At 36.3% G+C, this 13,391-nt stretch overlaps 1 protein-coding gene across 2 annotated transcripts in view; it reads left to right on the forward strand.

Moving 5' to 3' along the window:
- LOC117160795 (fatty acyl-CoA reductase 1-like) overlaps nucleotides 1-13,391 on the forward strand; it is a 122,447-nt gene that overhangs the window by 85,141 nt on the left and 23,915 nt on the right. The window contains exon 1 of one of the 2 annotated variants that reach the window (XM_076622732.1): nucleotides 8,956-9,092. The exons of the other annotated variant lie outside the window; for it this stretch is intronic. The gene's annotated coding sequence lies outside the window, so the exon portion shown is untranslated. Of the gene's footprint in view, nucleotides 1-8,955; nucleotides 9,093-13,391 lie in introns of those variants that run through there. 2 annotated transcript variants of the gene reach the window in all.

Raw genomic sequence — 13,391 nt, forward strand, 5'->3', positions numbered from 1 at the left:
ACATTCGCGTAATTGAAGCAGCTGTGTCAGAAGGAAACGTTACTTGTCCGTTTATTATACATAATCTATACAAACTCACACCCACCCACAAAAATACTCAAACGTTAACGAATAAAATTGGCAGTAAATAAAGTCAAAGTAAAAGTCAAAGTAAAGTCAAAATAAATGTTGGAAAATATTTGGAAGGTACCTCTGCAAACAGGCAGTCTGAAATTAAATCGTAACACAGCACTACAAACAAATTCAACAAAATGTCGTCATTCTTCACTTCGCTTTGACAACAAACTCACTTTGCATCAATATATTAAGCAAAAAATAAAACACCAAACAAGTTACAAATCGACAAACTAGCTCAAATGCTGAGAATCCAAGCTCCACAGAAATAACAAAATGCTCATCTATGAAAGTATAATGAAATCAATTTAGACCTATGGTATTTAACTCTAGGAAATGACAGCCAAATCGCACGTGCAAAAGATGGTAGGTGAACGAGCCAAATACTACGTGAGATAATAGATTCACCCTGCTACGTCAGAAACGATGACATACGCAAAGAATTACACGTCTGCTCTGGACAGCAAGAAATCATACTATCCACAAAAGTATTGAGTATTGAGAAATGTTTAAAATAATACTTTGGTTTTTTAAATGAAACTATACACAGTATTTCTTTTACACAAGTATATGGATTCTTCGGAACATCTCACATTAAAAAGTGTGAAGGTACAGTATTGAAAAAATCAACAACTTCCGACTTCTACCAAATGAATTCTACCACATGTGAACTGCGGACCGGCCCTGCTAGCTGAACCGGCCGGCACATAAATGTTCTTTCTAACATTTCAGAATCGTAACCATTTAAAACCCAACAATATACAATCACTCACATTAATGATCAGGACCATGGTGTGTGAGATATTTTATTAAATTACTATATGTATTTCTCTATAATAATGCAGGAATACTTCTCCTGAGACAGCCCGTTTCATGCCTGTTCGTATCGGTCCCAAGTGGCAATGTTTAACAAGTGGCACTTACCGCGCGAAAAAGACCCTTCCGTGCTTCTTATTCCAGCAGCGTAAGCAAATAATCGAACTAGTTCAAGATACTCGCGTTGACAGTTCGTTCTGTATATATAGAAATGCCAAACTCGCGTGGTTTCACTTTGACGTCCGTCCACGTTGATGATTGCACGAAGAATATCCAAATACAGTAAATCGCAAGAATATTTGTATCTCGCGAACTGCAATAATTGAACGATTGATAATTATTTACATTGCAAATTTCCAGATTCTTTTTGTAAGGAACGTATGTTGGAATTATACAGCTTTCAAACTTATATAATATTGATACACTCCACGTGTACCTATTCCAACCGTGGCCGGTCAAATGACTATATTTATATATTTATAAAGCAACTATATTTCCTAGTATAGAATGAATATAATACCTAATTTGACAGTAAAAAATATAGTTCCCTTCATTCAGAAAGAAATAACGTATATTTCATTTTCTTTCGCCGCACTTTTTACAAATTATAGTCTCACTGTTAGTCTATATAATATTGTTAGTCTCACTGTTTTTCACATATCTTATCATGCATATTTTCTGTTCGCGTGAAACGGTACTTGTATTTTCTACTGGTTTTGCTGGATCACCTTTGCGTAGCTATTACTCTTTTTCATATTCGGTGGTAAGTTTTTCTCTCAACTGAAGTGAAAATGCTTGCCCCGAAAGTTTTTCTTCCTACATTCCTACACTGAATTTGATACTATTATATAGTCTAATAGTCTCCGGTACATGAACATTATTTTTTTTTTGTATTTCTACCAAAAATCTGTGCTATTTTATTTGGTTTAGATTTGCAAATTGTCAGAGTACAGTTGTCTGAACAATATAATTTTGTTGAGAAGCGTGTCATATTGCGATTTGTCTGTTTTGCCAATTTTAACAACTCCGTTCTGTTTGTTCGAATTGTTCCAAAAACAACACTACACTAATGTGCTACTAATTTTATAGTGACAAACTCTCCAAACGAAAATGAATGTTTTCTCCCTATCTTTTCCCAAATATGGAAAGCTGTTTATGATATATTTGCTATTTACATCGGATGGCAACTACAGTTTGATACCAAATTTGTCAGGTTTACTGGGCATTTACCGAATAAATTTACACCTTGCTTTTGCCAAAAACAATCGTTCATCAACAGTAATATATGATCCTGGTTTATAATATTTTTGACTGTGCTTAATAGTTAAGTCGATTAATAACTCATAACCATTGAATTCTTCGTGATTTTATTAGTATAGAACATGTTATTAAATATCGTCGATATTTCACATCTCACTGGTTCGTGACAGTTGTAAAAATTTTCATGTTCACATACTTGTGTCACTACTACGCGGCCAATCTAGTCTAGCACACAAAATTATACATATCTCAATAATAGCTTACTCTTCTCCGCCCAATCAGACGAGTTAGTAAACGTAAACAAAACTATTATTCAATTATTATTATTTCAATTATAGCCCGCTTTCCTCACACACTTTAATTTAAGAACTGTTCTCAAGCAAGCAAGAATTCTGGTACTTTATTTTGCTATAAACTGGATGATAATTATACCTGTATATACCAACATAAACATGCATCAATATACCTGCTTATACCAATCTACAGTTGTAAATGAGGTACAAATTATTTTCTCTTTCCTCGAATTATTTAAAAACGTCTGTTGGAATACAACGATATTACACACATAGACACATATAATCTTATACAGACATCTACACGGGCATTTGAGCAGGTCACTTACACAGGTCATACTCACTACTATATAGAGAGTGAGATTCAAAATCTTCTAAGGGACCATGGGTCACTACGTACAGTCAGTCTGAGAGTAACTGGCCAACTGTCAACGATCCATAAATTCTTTACCTGCACACTTTGTTAATTATACCATATCACTCACTTATATTTTAGATACATTTGGTTCTGTAATTCTGTTTAATAAATATCACCTAATATTATTTCAACATAAACATCGTGTCTTCCACAGATTATTTATCTTAACTTTAAGATTAAATCCTAACAACGTCATTAATCAAAAAAATCTTTTAACGTGCATCATAAATATACATATGTTCTCAATTCATACATATACATAAATGTACCATGTAGGTAGATGAAGTTGAGCAAAGTGCAACATTTATTATCTCACAACTAATAAGCTGTTCCGTATACTTCCTTAAGGTATCCATTGTAGAGATTTGAAAACCAATGCCGGCACATACGCTGGCACAGGCTTTCGGCGGAGTTCACTACAGCAGGGAAGGTTGTTCTTCACGAATATCGCGGCTATTAAGCGAGTCTACCTCTTATATGTATAGAAAAAAGTTATTCGAAATGTTGAGCTTTCCAACATATCTAAAAGTCATCAAAATTGGTGTCTAGTCAGCTTTTTACAATTTAACAAAAAGATTAAAAAATGCTTTTATCCGGTAAATAACTTTCGTACTCTGTTTTATCATTTACAGACTGCATAGTAATTATGTTACAAAATTATAAATGCTTATGTCAACTTATACTTGCAAATATGCCATAAATTATTCTCCTTTGTAGATCATTCTATATTCTTCTTCCTGCATTAACGTCAGACAATTTCACTGGACTACTTGATGCGACGGACCAGATTCGCAGGCTGAAGAGGTACTACCCGCTAGACCTAAACGCTAGATTCAATTAGTTATCTAAATTAAGTAATATTTACTTCTTTATAATACTTACTTATAAATTATACTTATCTATAATAAGTATTAACTTATTGTTACGTCGCGTAACACTCTACCTAGCCCAGGCCACACACCGCGGGCAAGATGGCAACCAGATATCTTCGGATACTCACTGCGTACCCTCAATAGTCTCAAGTACCTTCCATAAATCTTAGGAATTTCCTAGTCGAGGTCCTTCAAACTGAACAAACGTCTGTTTCCGAAGCATTTCTAAAGACCTTTGTCTACTACGGCTTGACAAGCGAAAGTTGGTTTTTCTCACGTATGATGCAACTTTCCTCCCACTAACCACTTTCTCTCGAGGGCGGTTAAGACCCTTCGTTTAACCAATTAACAACGAAGACTATTTCCCTCACTCTCTTAGCCAAAATCGTCACCAACACATCCGATGGTCCCGTGTGCTAGACACACCCATCCTTAGCTTTCCTCCGCCATAGCATCGTCTCCGAACATCACTGATTTTACATCCTTCGAACAGTCAACATCCTTCGACCGGGTTTACACCCGAAGATCAGTCAGTCTCAATCAAGCATCTCGTCAAGCAGTCAACAATTCGAATACAGTGAGTCGACAAATCCATCATTATACGCGATAATCCGACTAGAGAATCAGGTCGCACTCATTCGTAGTCATCTCATAGCAAATATTCATTTTGTGTTGCACGGAAGTTGTTGGTTTGTGAAAATATATAATAACCTGTTAGCAGCAGCATTATCTTTTATTTAACTACCCTTATTATCCCAAAAGAAATAAGGGATCGAACGATTCGCGGCGTCGATTAGCAAATCGTAACGGGAATTTACGACTCCCGTTGGCGCACTTCTTCGAGATCGTGTCTCCCCGTGAACGTGCGAAAATACTTATTATAAATAATCAGCTATGTCACTGCGCCACGCCAGAAAAATTACTGAAAATTCTCAACGCGAGAATTGATTGTAATTTTAATAAATAAATAAATAAATAAATAAATAAATAAATAAATAAATAAATAAATAAAGTCAGACAATATATATTACTTATGACTTAGAAGTTTAATATGGTGTATATTTTGTAGAATTATGAGAGCTGTCGTAAGCAAATTTTTCCACACTAGAATTGGATTCTAATTTTATTAAATGATATATATGAGGTGTAGATCGTGATAGTGATAGGAAAAAACAATGAAGTATGTTTAACAATATGTCGGAGATGAAAGAACACCGGAGCCTTTGGAATTTTGGATAATCCCGCAACATTGTAACCTAGAGTCTACTATAGCTGTAATTGAACAACTGTAGTTATTCAACCCGATTGTAATTGTTCGAGAGTTGTGGTAATGAGCTTGGGCTCGAGGCGACAGTCAGTCGCCGAACGTAGCCGCGGTCACGGGATGAACGCTTTGTCTAACAAAGGTATGGAGTAATTCTATAGCTCTCCTTAAAAGAAATATTCGTGGCGACACGCGACAGTAAACATTCCAACGGTTTCTGTCCTGTGGCTCGCCACACGCAGACCCTATTCTTCGAGTAAGATGATTGCCAGATGTCGATGCGTCTCCGCAGTACATGTTCGGCTAGCTCGAGGGCCCGTTATAAATCTTAAGGTTTAGTTAACTAAAGTCCTTCAAACAGACAAACAGTCTTTGTCCCAACTACGGGAAGATAGGGGAGACATATTTTTCAACGAGCGGCGTCTTCCACTAGCAACTTTCCCTCGAGGGCGGCTAGCATCTTTTTCTAACCACCGATAAGGAGATTGACCAATTAGCAACGCCAATTTCCCTTACTTTCTGAACGAAGACTATTCTCGACGAATCCGATGATCTCGTGTCCTTAGACACACCCCATTATAGTTTTCCTCTGTGGCATGATCGGGACGGGAAAGACATTCTTTCTCGCGATCTCATTGATGAAAGGAGTAACTCTTTACGACCAGTGAATATTACGCGTCCGACTTAGATTTTGTGAGTACGTTCATCTATCATCCCGTCGACCGCGGATTCGTTATTGAACCTAGGATCATTGTCATTAGTTTCTCGAGCACCTAACTACCGCGGTTACTTGTCCGGTTCTATAATAATCGTATTTGCACTAGTCAATGTCTTCTCCATTGCATAACGACAACGTGTAATCCAAACGAAGATTCGTTTCACTCCCCTAACCCTGATTCTAATGTAAACCCGACAAATACACATTATATACATGATACAAATATATATGTCGGGTTTACATTAGGATTAAGGTTAGGGGCGTGAAACGAATCTTCGTTTAGATTACACGTTGTCGTTATGCAATAGAGAAGACATTGACAAGCGCAAATACGATTATCATAGAACCAGATAAGTAACCGTGGTAATTAGATACTCGAGAAACTAATGACAATGATCCTAGGTTCAATAACGAATCCGCGGTCGAAGGGATGATAAATGAACGTGCTCACAAAATCTAAGTCGGACGCGTAATGTTCCCTGGTCGTAAGGTGTTACTCTTTTCGTCGATGAGATGGCGAGAGAGAATGAATTTCCCGTCCCGATGGTGCCACAGAGGAAAGCTATAATGGGGTGTGTCTAAGGACACGAGATCATCGGATGCGTCGAGGATAGCCTCCGATGTGGAGATTGACCAATTAGCAGCAGCGCCAAATTCCCTCACCTTCTGAACGAAGGCTATCCTCGAGTCATAAGTCATAAGTCATAAGTCATAAGTCATAAATAATATACATTGTCTGACGTTAATGCAGGAAGAAGAATATAGAATGATCTACAAAGGAGAATAATTTATGGCATATTTGCAAGTATAAGTTGACATAAGCATTTATAATTTTGTAACATAATTACTATGCAGTCTGTAAATGATAAAACAGAGTACGAAAGTTATTTACCGGATAAAAGCATTTTTTAATCTTTTTGTTAAATTGTAAAAAGCTGACTAGACACCGCTTTTGATGACTTTTAGATATGTTGGAAAGCTCAACATTTCGAATAACTTTTTTCTATACATATAAGAGGTAGACTCGCTTAATAGCCGCGATATTCGTGAAGAACAACCTTCCCTGCTGTAGTGAACTCCGCCGAAAGCCTGTGCCAGCGTATGTGCCGGCATTGGTTTTCAAATCTCTACAATGGATACCTTAAGGAAGTATACGGAACAGCTTATTAGTTGTGAGATAATAAATGTTGCACTTTGCTCAACTTCATCTACCTACATGGTACATTTATGTATATGTATGAATTGAGAACATATGTATATTTATGATGCACGTTAAAAGATTTTTTTGATTAATGACGTTGTTAGGATTTAATCTTAAAGTTAAGATAAGACACGATGTTTATGTTGAAATAATATTAGGTGATATTTATTAAACAGAATTACAGAACCAAATGTATCTAAAATATAAGTGAGTGATATGGTATAATTAACAAAGTGTGCAGGTAAAGAATTTATGGATCGTTGACAGTTGGCCAATTACTCTCAGACTGACTGTATGTAGTGACCCATGGTCCCTTAGAAGATTTTGAATCTCACTCTCTATATAGTAGTGAGTATGACCTGTGTAAGTGACCTGCTCAAATGCCCGTGTAGGTGTCTGTATAAGATTATATGTGTCTATGTGTGTAATATCGTTGTATTCCAACAGACGTTTTTAAATAATTCGAGGAAAGAGAAAATAATTTGTACCTCATTTACAACTGTAGATTGGTATAAGCAGGTATATTGATGCATGTTTATGTTGGTATATACAGGTATAATTATCATCCAGTTTATAGCAAAATAAAGTACCAGAATTCTTGCTTGCTTGAGAACAGTTCTTAAATTAAAGTGTGTGAGGAAAGCGGGCTATAATTGAAATAATAATAATTGAATAATAGTTTTGTTTACGTTTACTAACTCGTCTGATTGGGCGGAGAAGAGTAAGCTATTATTGAGATATGTATAATTTTGTGTGCTAGACTAGATTGGCCGCGTAGTAGTGACACAAGTATGTGAACATGAAAATTTTTACAACTGTCACGAACCAGTGAGATGTGAAATATCGACGATATTTAATAACATGTTCTATACTAATAAAATCACGAAGAATTCAATGGTTATGAGTTATTAATCGACTTAACTATTAAGCACAGTCAAAAATATTATAAACCAGGATCATATATTACTGTTGATGAACGATTGTTTTTGGCAAAAGCAAGGTGTAAATTTATTCGGTAAATGCCCAGTAAACCTGACAAATTTGGTATCAAACTGTAGTTGCCATCCGATGTAAATAGCAAATATATCATAAACAGCTTTCCATATTTGGGAAAAGATAGGGAGAAAACATTCATTTTCGTTTGGAGAGTTTGTCACTATAAAATTAGTAGCACATTAGTGTAGTGTTGTTTTTGGAACAATTCGAACAAACAGAACGGAGTTGTTAAAATTGGCAAAACAGACAAATCGCAATATGACACGCTTCTCAACAAAATTATATTGTTCAGACAACTGTACTCTGACAATTTGCAAATCTAAACCAAATAAAATAGCACAGATTTTTGGTAGAAATACAAGAAAAAATAATGTTCATATACCGGAGACTATTAGACTATATAATAGTATCAAATTCAGTGTAGGAATGTAGGAAGAAAAACTTTCGGGGCAAGCATTTTCACTTCAGTTGAGAGAAAAACTTACCACCGAATATGAAAAAGAGTAATAGCTACGCAAAGGTGATCCAGCAAAACCAGTAGAAAATACAAGTACCGTTTCACGCGAACAGAAAATATGCATGATAAGATATGTGAAAAACAGTGAGACTAACAATATTATATAGACTAACAGTGAGACTATAATTTGTAAAAAGTGCGGCGAAAGAAAATGAAATATACGTTATTTCTTTCTGAATGAAGGGAACTATATTTTTTACTGTCAAATTAGGTATTATATTCATTCTATACTAGGAAATATAGTTGCTTTATAAATATATAAATATAGTCATTTGACCGGCCACGGTTGGAATAGGTACACGTGGAGTGTATCAATATTATATAAGTTTGAAAGCTGTATAATTCCAACATACGTTCCTTACAAAAAGAATCTGGAAATTTGCAATGTAAATAATTATCAATCGTTCAATTATTGCAGTTCGCGAGATACAAATATTCTTGCGATTTACTGTATTTGGATATTCTTCGTGCAATCATCAACGTGGACGGACGTCAAAGTGAAACCACGCGAGTTTGGCATTTCTATATATACAGAACGAACTGTCAACGCGAGTATCTTGAACTAGTTCGATTATTTGCTTACGCTGCTGGAATAAGAAGCACGGAAGGGTCTTTTTCGCGCGGTAAGTGCCACTTGTTAAACATTGCCACTTGGGACCGATACGAACAGGCATGAAACGGGCTGTCTCAGGAGAAGTATTCCTGCATTATTATAGAGAAATACATATAGTAATTTAATAAAATATCTCACACACCATGGTCCTGATCATTAATGTGAGTGATTGTATATTGTTGGGTTTTAAATGGTTACGATTCTGAAATGTTAGAAAGAACATTTATGTGCCGGCCGGTTCAGCTAGCAGGGCCGGTCCGCAGTTCACATGTGGTAGAATTCATTTGGTAGAAGTCGGAAGTTGTTGATTTTTTCAATACTGTACCTTCACACTTTTTAATGTGAGATGTTCCGAAGAATCCATATACTTGTGTAAAAGAAATACTGTGTATAGTTTCATTTAAAAAACCAAAGTATTATTTTAAACATTTCTCAATACTCAATACTTTTGTGGATAGTATGATTTCTTGCTGTCCAGAGCAGACGTGTAATTCTTTGCGTATGTCATCGTTTCTGACGTAGCAGGGTGAATCTATTATCTCACGTAGTATTTGGCTCGTTCACCTACCATCTTTTGCACGTGCGATTTGGCTGTCATTTCCTAGAGTTAAATACCATAGGTCTAAATTGATTTCATTATACTTTCATAGATGAGCATTTTGTTATTTCTGTGGAGCTTGGATTCTCAGCATTTGAGCTAGTTTGTCGATTTGTAACTTGTTTGGTGTTTTATTTTTTGCTTAATATATTGATGCAAAGTGAGTTTGTTGTCAAAGCGAAGTGAAGAATGACGACATTTTGTTGAATTTGTTTGTAGTGCTGTGTTACGATTTAATTTCAGACTGCCTGTTTGCAGAGGTACCTTCCAAATATTTTCCAACATTTATTTTGACTTTACTTTGACTTTTACTTTGACTTTATTTACTGCCAATTTTATTCGTTAACGTTTGAGTATTTTTGTGGGTGGGTGTGAGTTTGTATAGATTATGTATAATAAACGGACAAGTAACGTTTCCTTCTGACACAGCTGCTTCAATTACGCGAATGTCAGAGATGGTGCCTTAGATTTTCACATAGAAATATCTGTTGTTTGTGTATTAGTACATACAGTGAGGTGGACAAAAGGAGTTGTATTTTTTCTAGTAGTTTCTGATGTCTAGCACCGTTGATGTCACTCAACATCAACAAAGAGTGGAGTGCAATATTTCTTTTCATCTGGTGCTCGTAGTATTTGTTCGATCATGCGATAGGTTTGTTCAATAGTGTTGTGCTATCTTCGGAATCCAAATTCATGACTTTGCGGTGGAGTCCCTTGCTGTTGACAATACTACTGATTTTTGTGTATATTTCCTTCTCAACTATTGTTGATAGAATTGACAATAGTGAAAGGACTTTTATTAGTGAAGACTTCTTGGAGGTTATCAGCCATAACCCTTCGTTTGTTCTTCGTGTGATCTTTCCCATGTTCCTGTTGGAGTTTTGATTGGCCTTGCAGCTTGTATTGGTCTTGTTCTTTTTTGATCGCTTTCCATAAGGAGTAATGTGATATTTCGGTGATATTAAGGTTCAGGATGTATTTTCTAAATTCTTTATTATCGTAATTACATATTTCCGCTTTTATGTATAGCCTATCGCAATCCTGGAATATCATTCTAAGTTAGTATAGTTGTTGGAAGACTGACTATATGAATCGTTGATGGTCAATAAACGCTCGATTTTACTTCTTCACGTTACTCAAAGACTGGAATAAAAACAACAACTTGGCTTCGCAAAGATTACTGTTTTTCTAAATTTGGTATTAACTCTTAAATCACTTCTTTATTTCTTATTCAACTTCAAGGAAACTGACTGCCTCTCAACTGAAAAACTGACTAACTCCAAGTTTATACTAAAAACTATCATGGGATAATTGTCATGTGACAATCCATGAATATGCGGAATTTCTTTTCTTTTTTTAATATTTATTAAAATTACAATCAATTCTCGCGTTTAGAATTTTCAGTAATTTTTCTGGCATGGCGCAGTAACATGGCTAATTATTTATAGTAAGTTATTACTTATTATAGATAAGTATAATTTGTACGTAAGTATTGTACATAAGTAGATGTTACTTAATTTAAATAACTAGTTGAATCTATCGTTTAGGTGTAACGGGTAGTGTCTCTTCAGCCTGCGGATCTGGTCCGTCGTGTCAAGTAGTCCAGTGATTAGGGGGTTTCGGTGTTTGTTGATTCTTTTGCTATATCTGTCGCTATATTTTGCTATTTCCTCTTCGACAGTGGGTATCTTGAGGTCGCGGTGTATTGTTTCGTTGGTAACATACCAAGGTGCATCAATTAGGGATCTTAGCGTTTTCGATTGGAAACGTTGAAGTATTTCAATGTTGGAGTTATAGTTTTGCCCGAGCAGCCGAGCTAAACGGGCGTGTAAAACAGTGCTTCAGAGAAAATGCGGCAAGTGGGGAAGAGAAAGTTAAGAACGGCTACGCCCATAGCTAAATGGTGGAAACCCGTGTCTTCTATTAAGAAGACTAGCAAACCTACCATGGAAAATATTGCACCAATAAAAATTATAAACAAACAAGATCAATACTACATATACAAAACAACAGATACATCAAAAACAAGTCAACCAACAGACCAAGGACAGGACTGCTCAGCCACAATAGAAGTTGACATAGAAATCAACAAAGTAACAACTCAACAGGACGAAAACTGGAAGGTAGCCAGCGATAACGAAAAAAGACAGATAACAGATAATCTAAATACGGAAAAGCAGCGATGGCTGCAAGGATTACCGCTAAGAAACTCCTTCAGCTCGCTAAGAGAAGGATTAGACGACGACCCAACAAGCAATACCACAACTCAATCAACACACATTACAAAACCTCCACCAATATTTGTCGAGGCGCAAATAATAGACCCGCTTATTGATCAACTTAACAATATTGTTGGAAAGGATAACTACACAATAAAACAAACAAAATTAGAACAGGTAAAAATCCAAACAAACACACCAGAAAATTATAGGAAAGTTATAAAAGAATTAAGGGGAAAAAATGCTATATACCACACCTACCAACTCAAAACGGGAAGGAGCTACAAAGTAGTTATAAGAGGACTGCATCCAAAAATTAACACAAAAAAACTATGTGACGAATTAGCAAATATTGGCCACCAAACAAGATATATAAACAATATTACAAGGTACGATACGAAGTAACCACTACCGCTATTCTTAATAGAATTAGAACCTAAAGATAACAGCAAGGAAATTTTCGATATTAAAAAAAATTTTAACACATTAATCACAGTCGAGCCACCCAGGCACAAAAAAGGCATACCACAATGCATGAGGTGTCAACAATATGGACACTAAAAATTACTGCAACAGGAATCCCGCGTATGTCAAATGCGCAGGAAAGCACCTAACAGCGAACTGCCCATACACGGGGAAAATAAATGATGTAAAATGTTACAATTGCGGTGGAAATCACCCAGCTAGTTACAAATGCTGTTTAGCAAGAAAACAACTTCAAGGTAAACTTTTTCCGCCGCCTCGTAACAGGACACACAACAATTTCCACACGCAACAGGACAACACAGAATCTATGTCAACACCAAATGCACAGCATGTAATGAACAATAACCACACTAATACCAACACCGTTAGAAACCGAAGCTACGCGCAAGCAGTCAACCGGTCGTCACCCTTAGATAATCAAGAACAGAATAACCACAGCAACAGCGCTACAGAAATCAAAGGGTTAATAAAACATTCCATAAAAAACACCGAAATACTCACAAAAATAATAAGCGAACAAAACGAACTCCTCAGACAGCAAACACAGCAGATAACAGTCATGTTACAATTACTTACTAACGTGATGAGCAAAAAATAAAAACAGACACGCTTAAAATAGCAGCCTGAAACTCTAACGGCCTACGACAAAGGGCCCTAGAAACTAAAACATTCCTGTATAGCAATAACATCGATATACTACTCGTTTCAGAAACACACCTCACAATAAAAAGCTATATAAAAATACCGTACTACACCATATATGACACCAAGCATCCCTCAGGAAAAGCACACGGAGGGACGGCAGTAGCAACCCGGGACTACCGGTGGACTCGTCAGTAAGGCTATGCCCGGTAGTCCCTGTCTTAGACGTAGAGGGAGTCTCGCTAGGTGCGGTATTTGTATCAATCGCTCGTATATTCGACCGCTAACGAGTTAGACAGATAGACTCGTTGTCGTCGTAGCCCTCTAGTGTTGGCGGTTGGTACCCGCGGCTCGACCTGTCGGC

The sequence above is a fragment of the Bombus vancouverensis genome, chromosome 11 (assembly GCF_051014615.1).
Source record: "Bombus vancouverensis nearcticus chromosome 11, iyBomVanc1_principal, whole genome shotgun sequence".
Classification (NCBI taxonomy): Eukaryota; Metazoa; Arthropoda; class Insecta; order Hymenoptera; family Apidae; genus Bombus; species Bombus vancouverensis.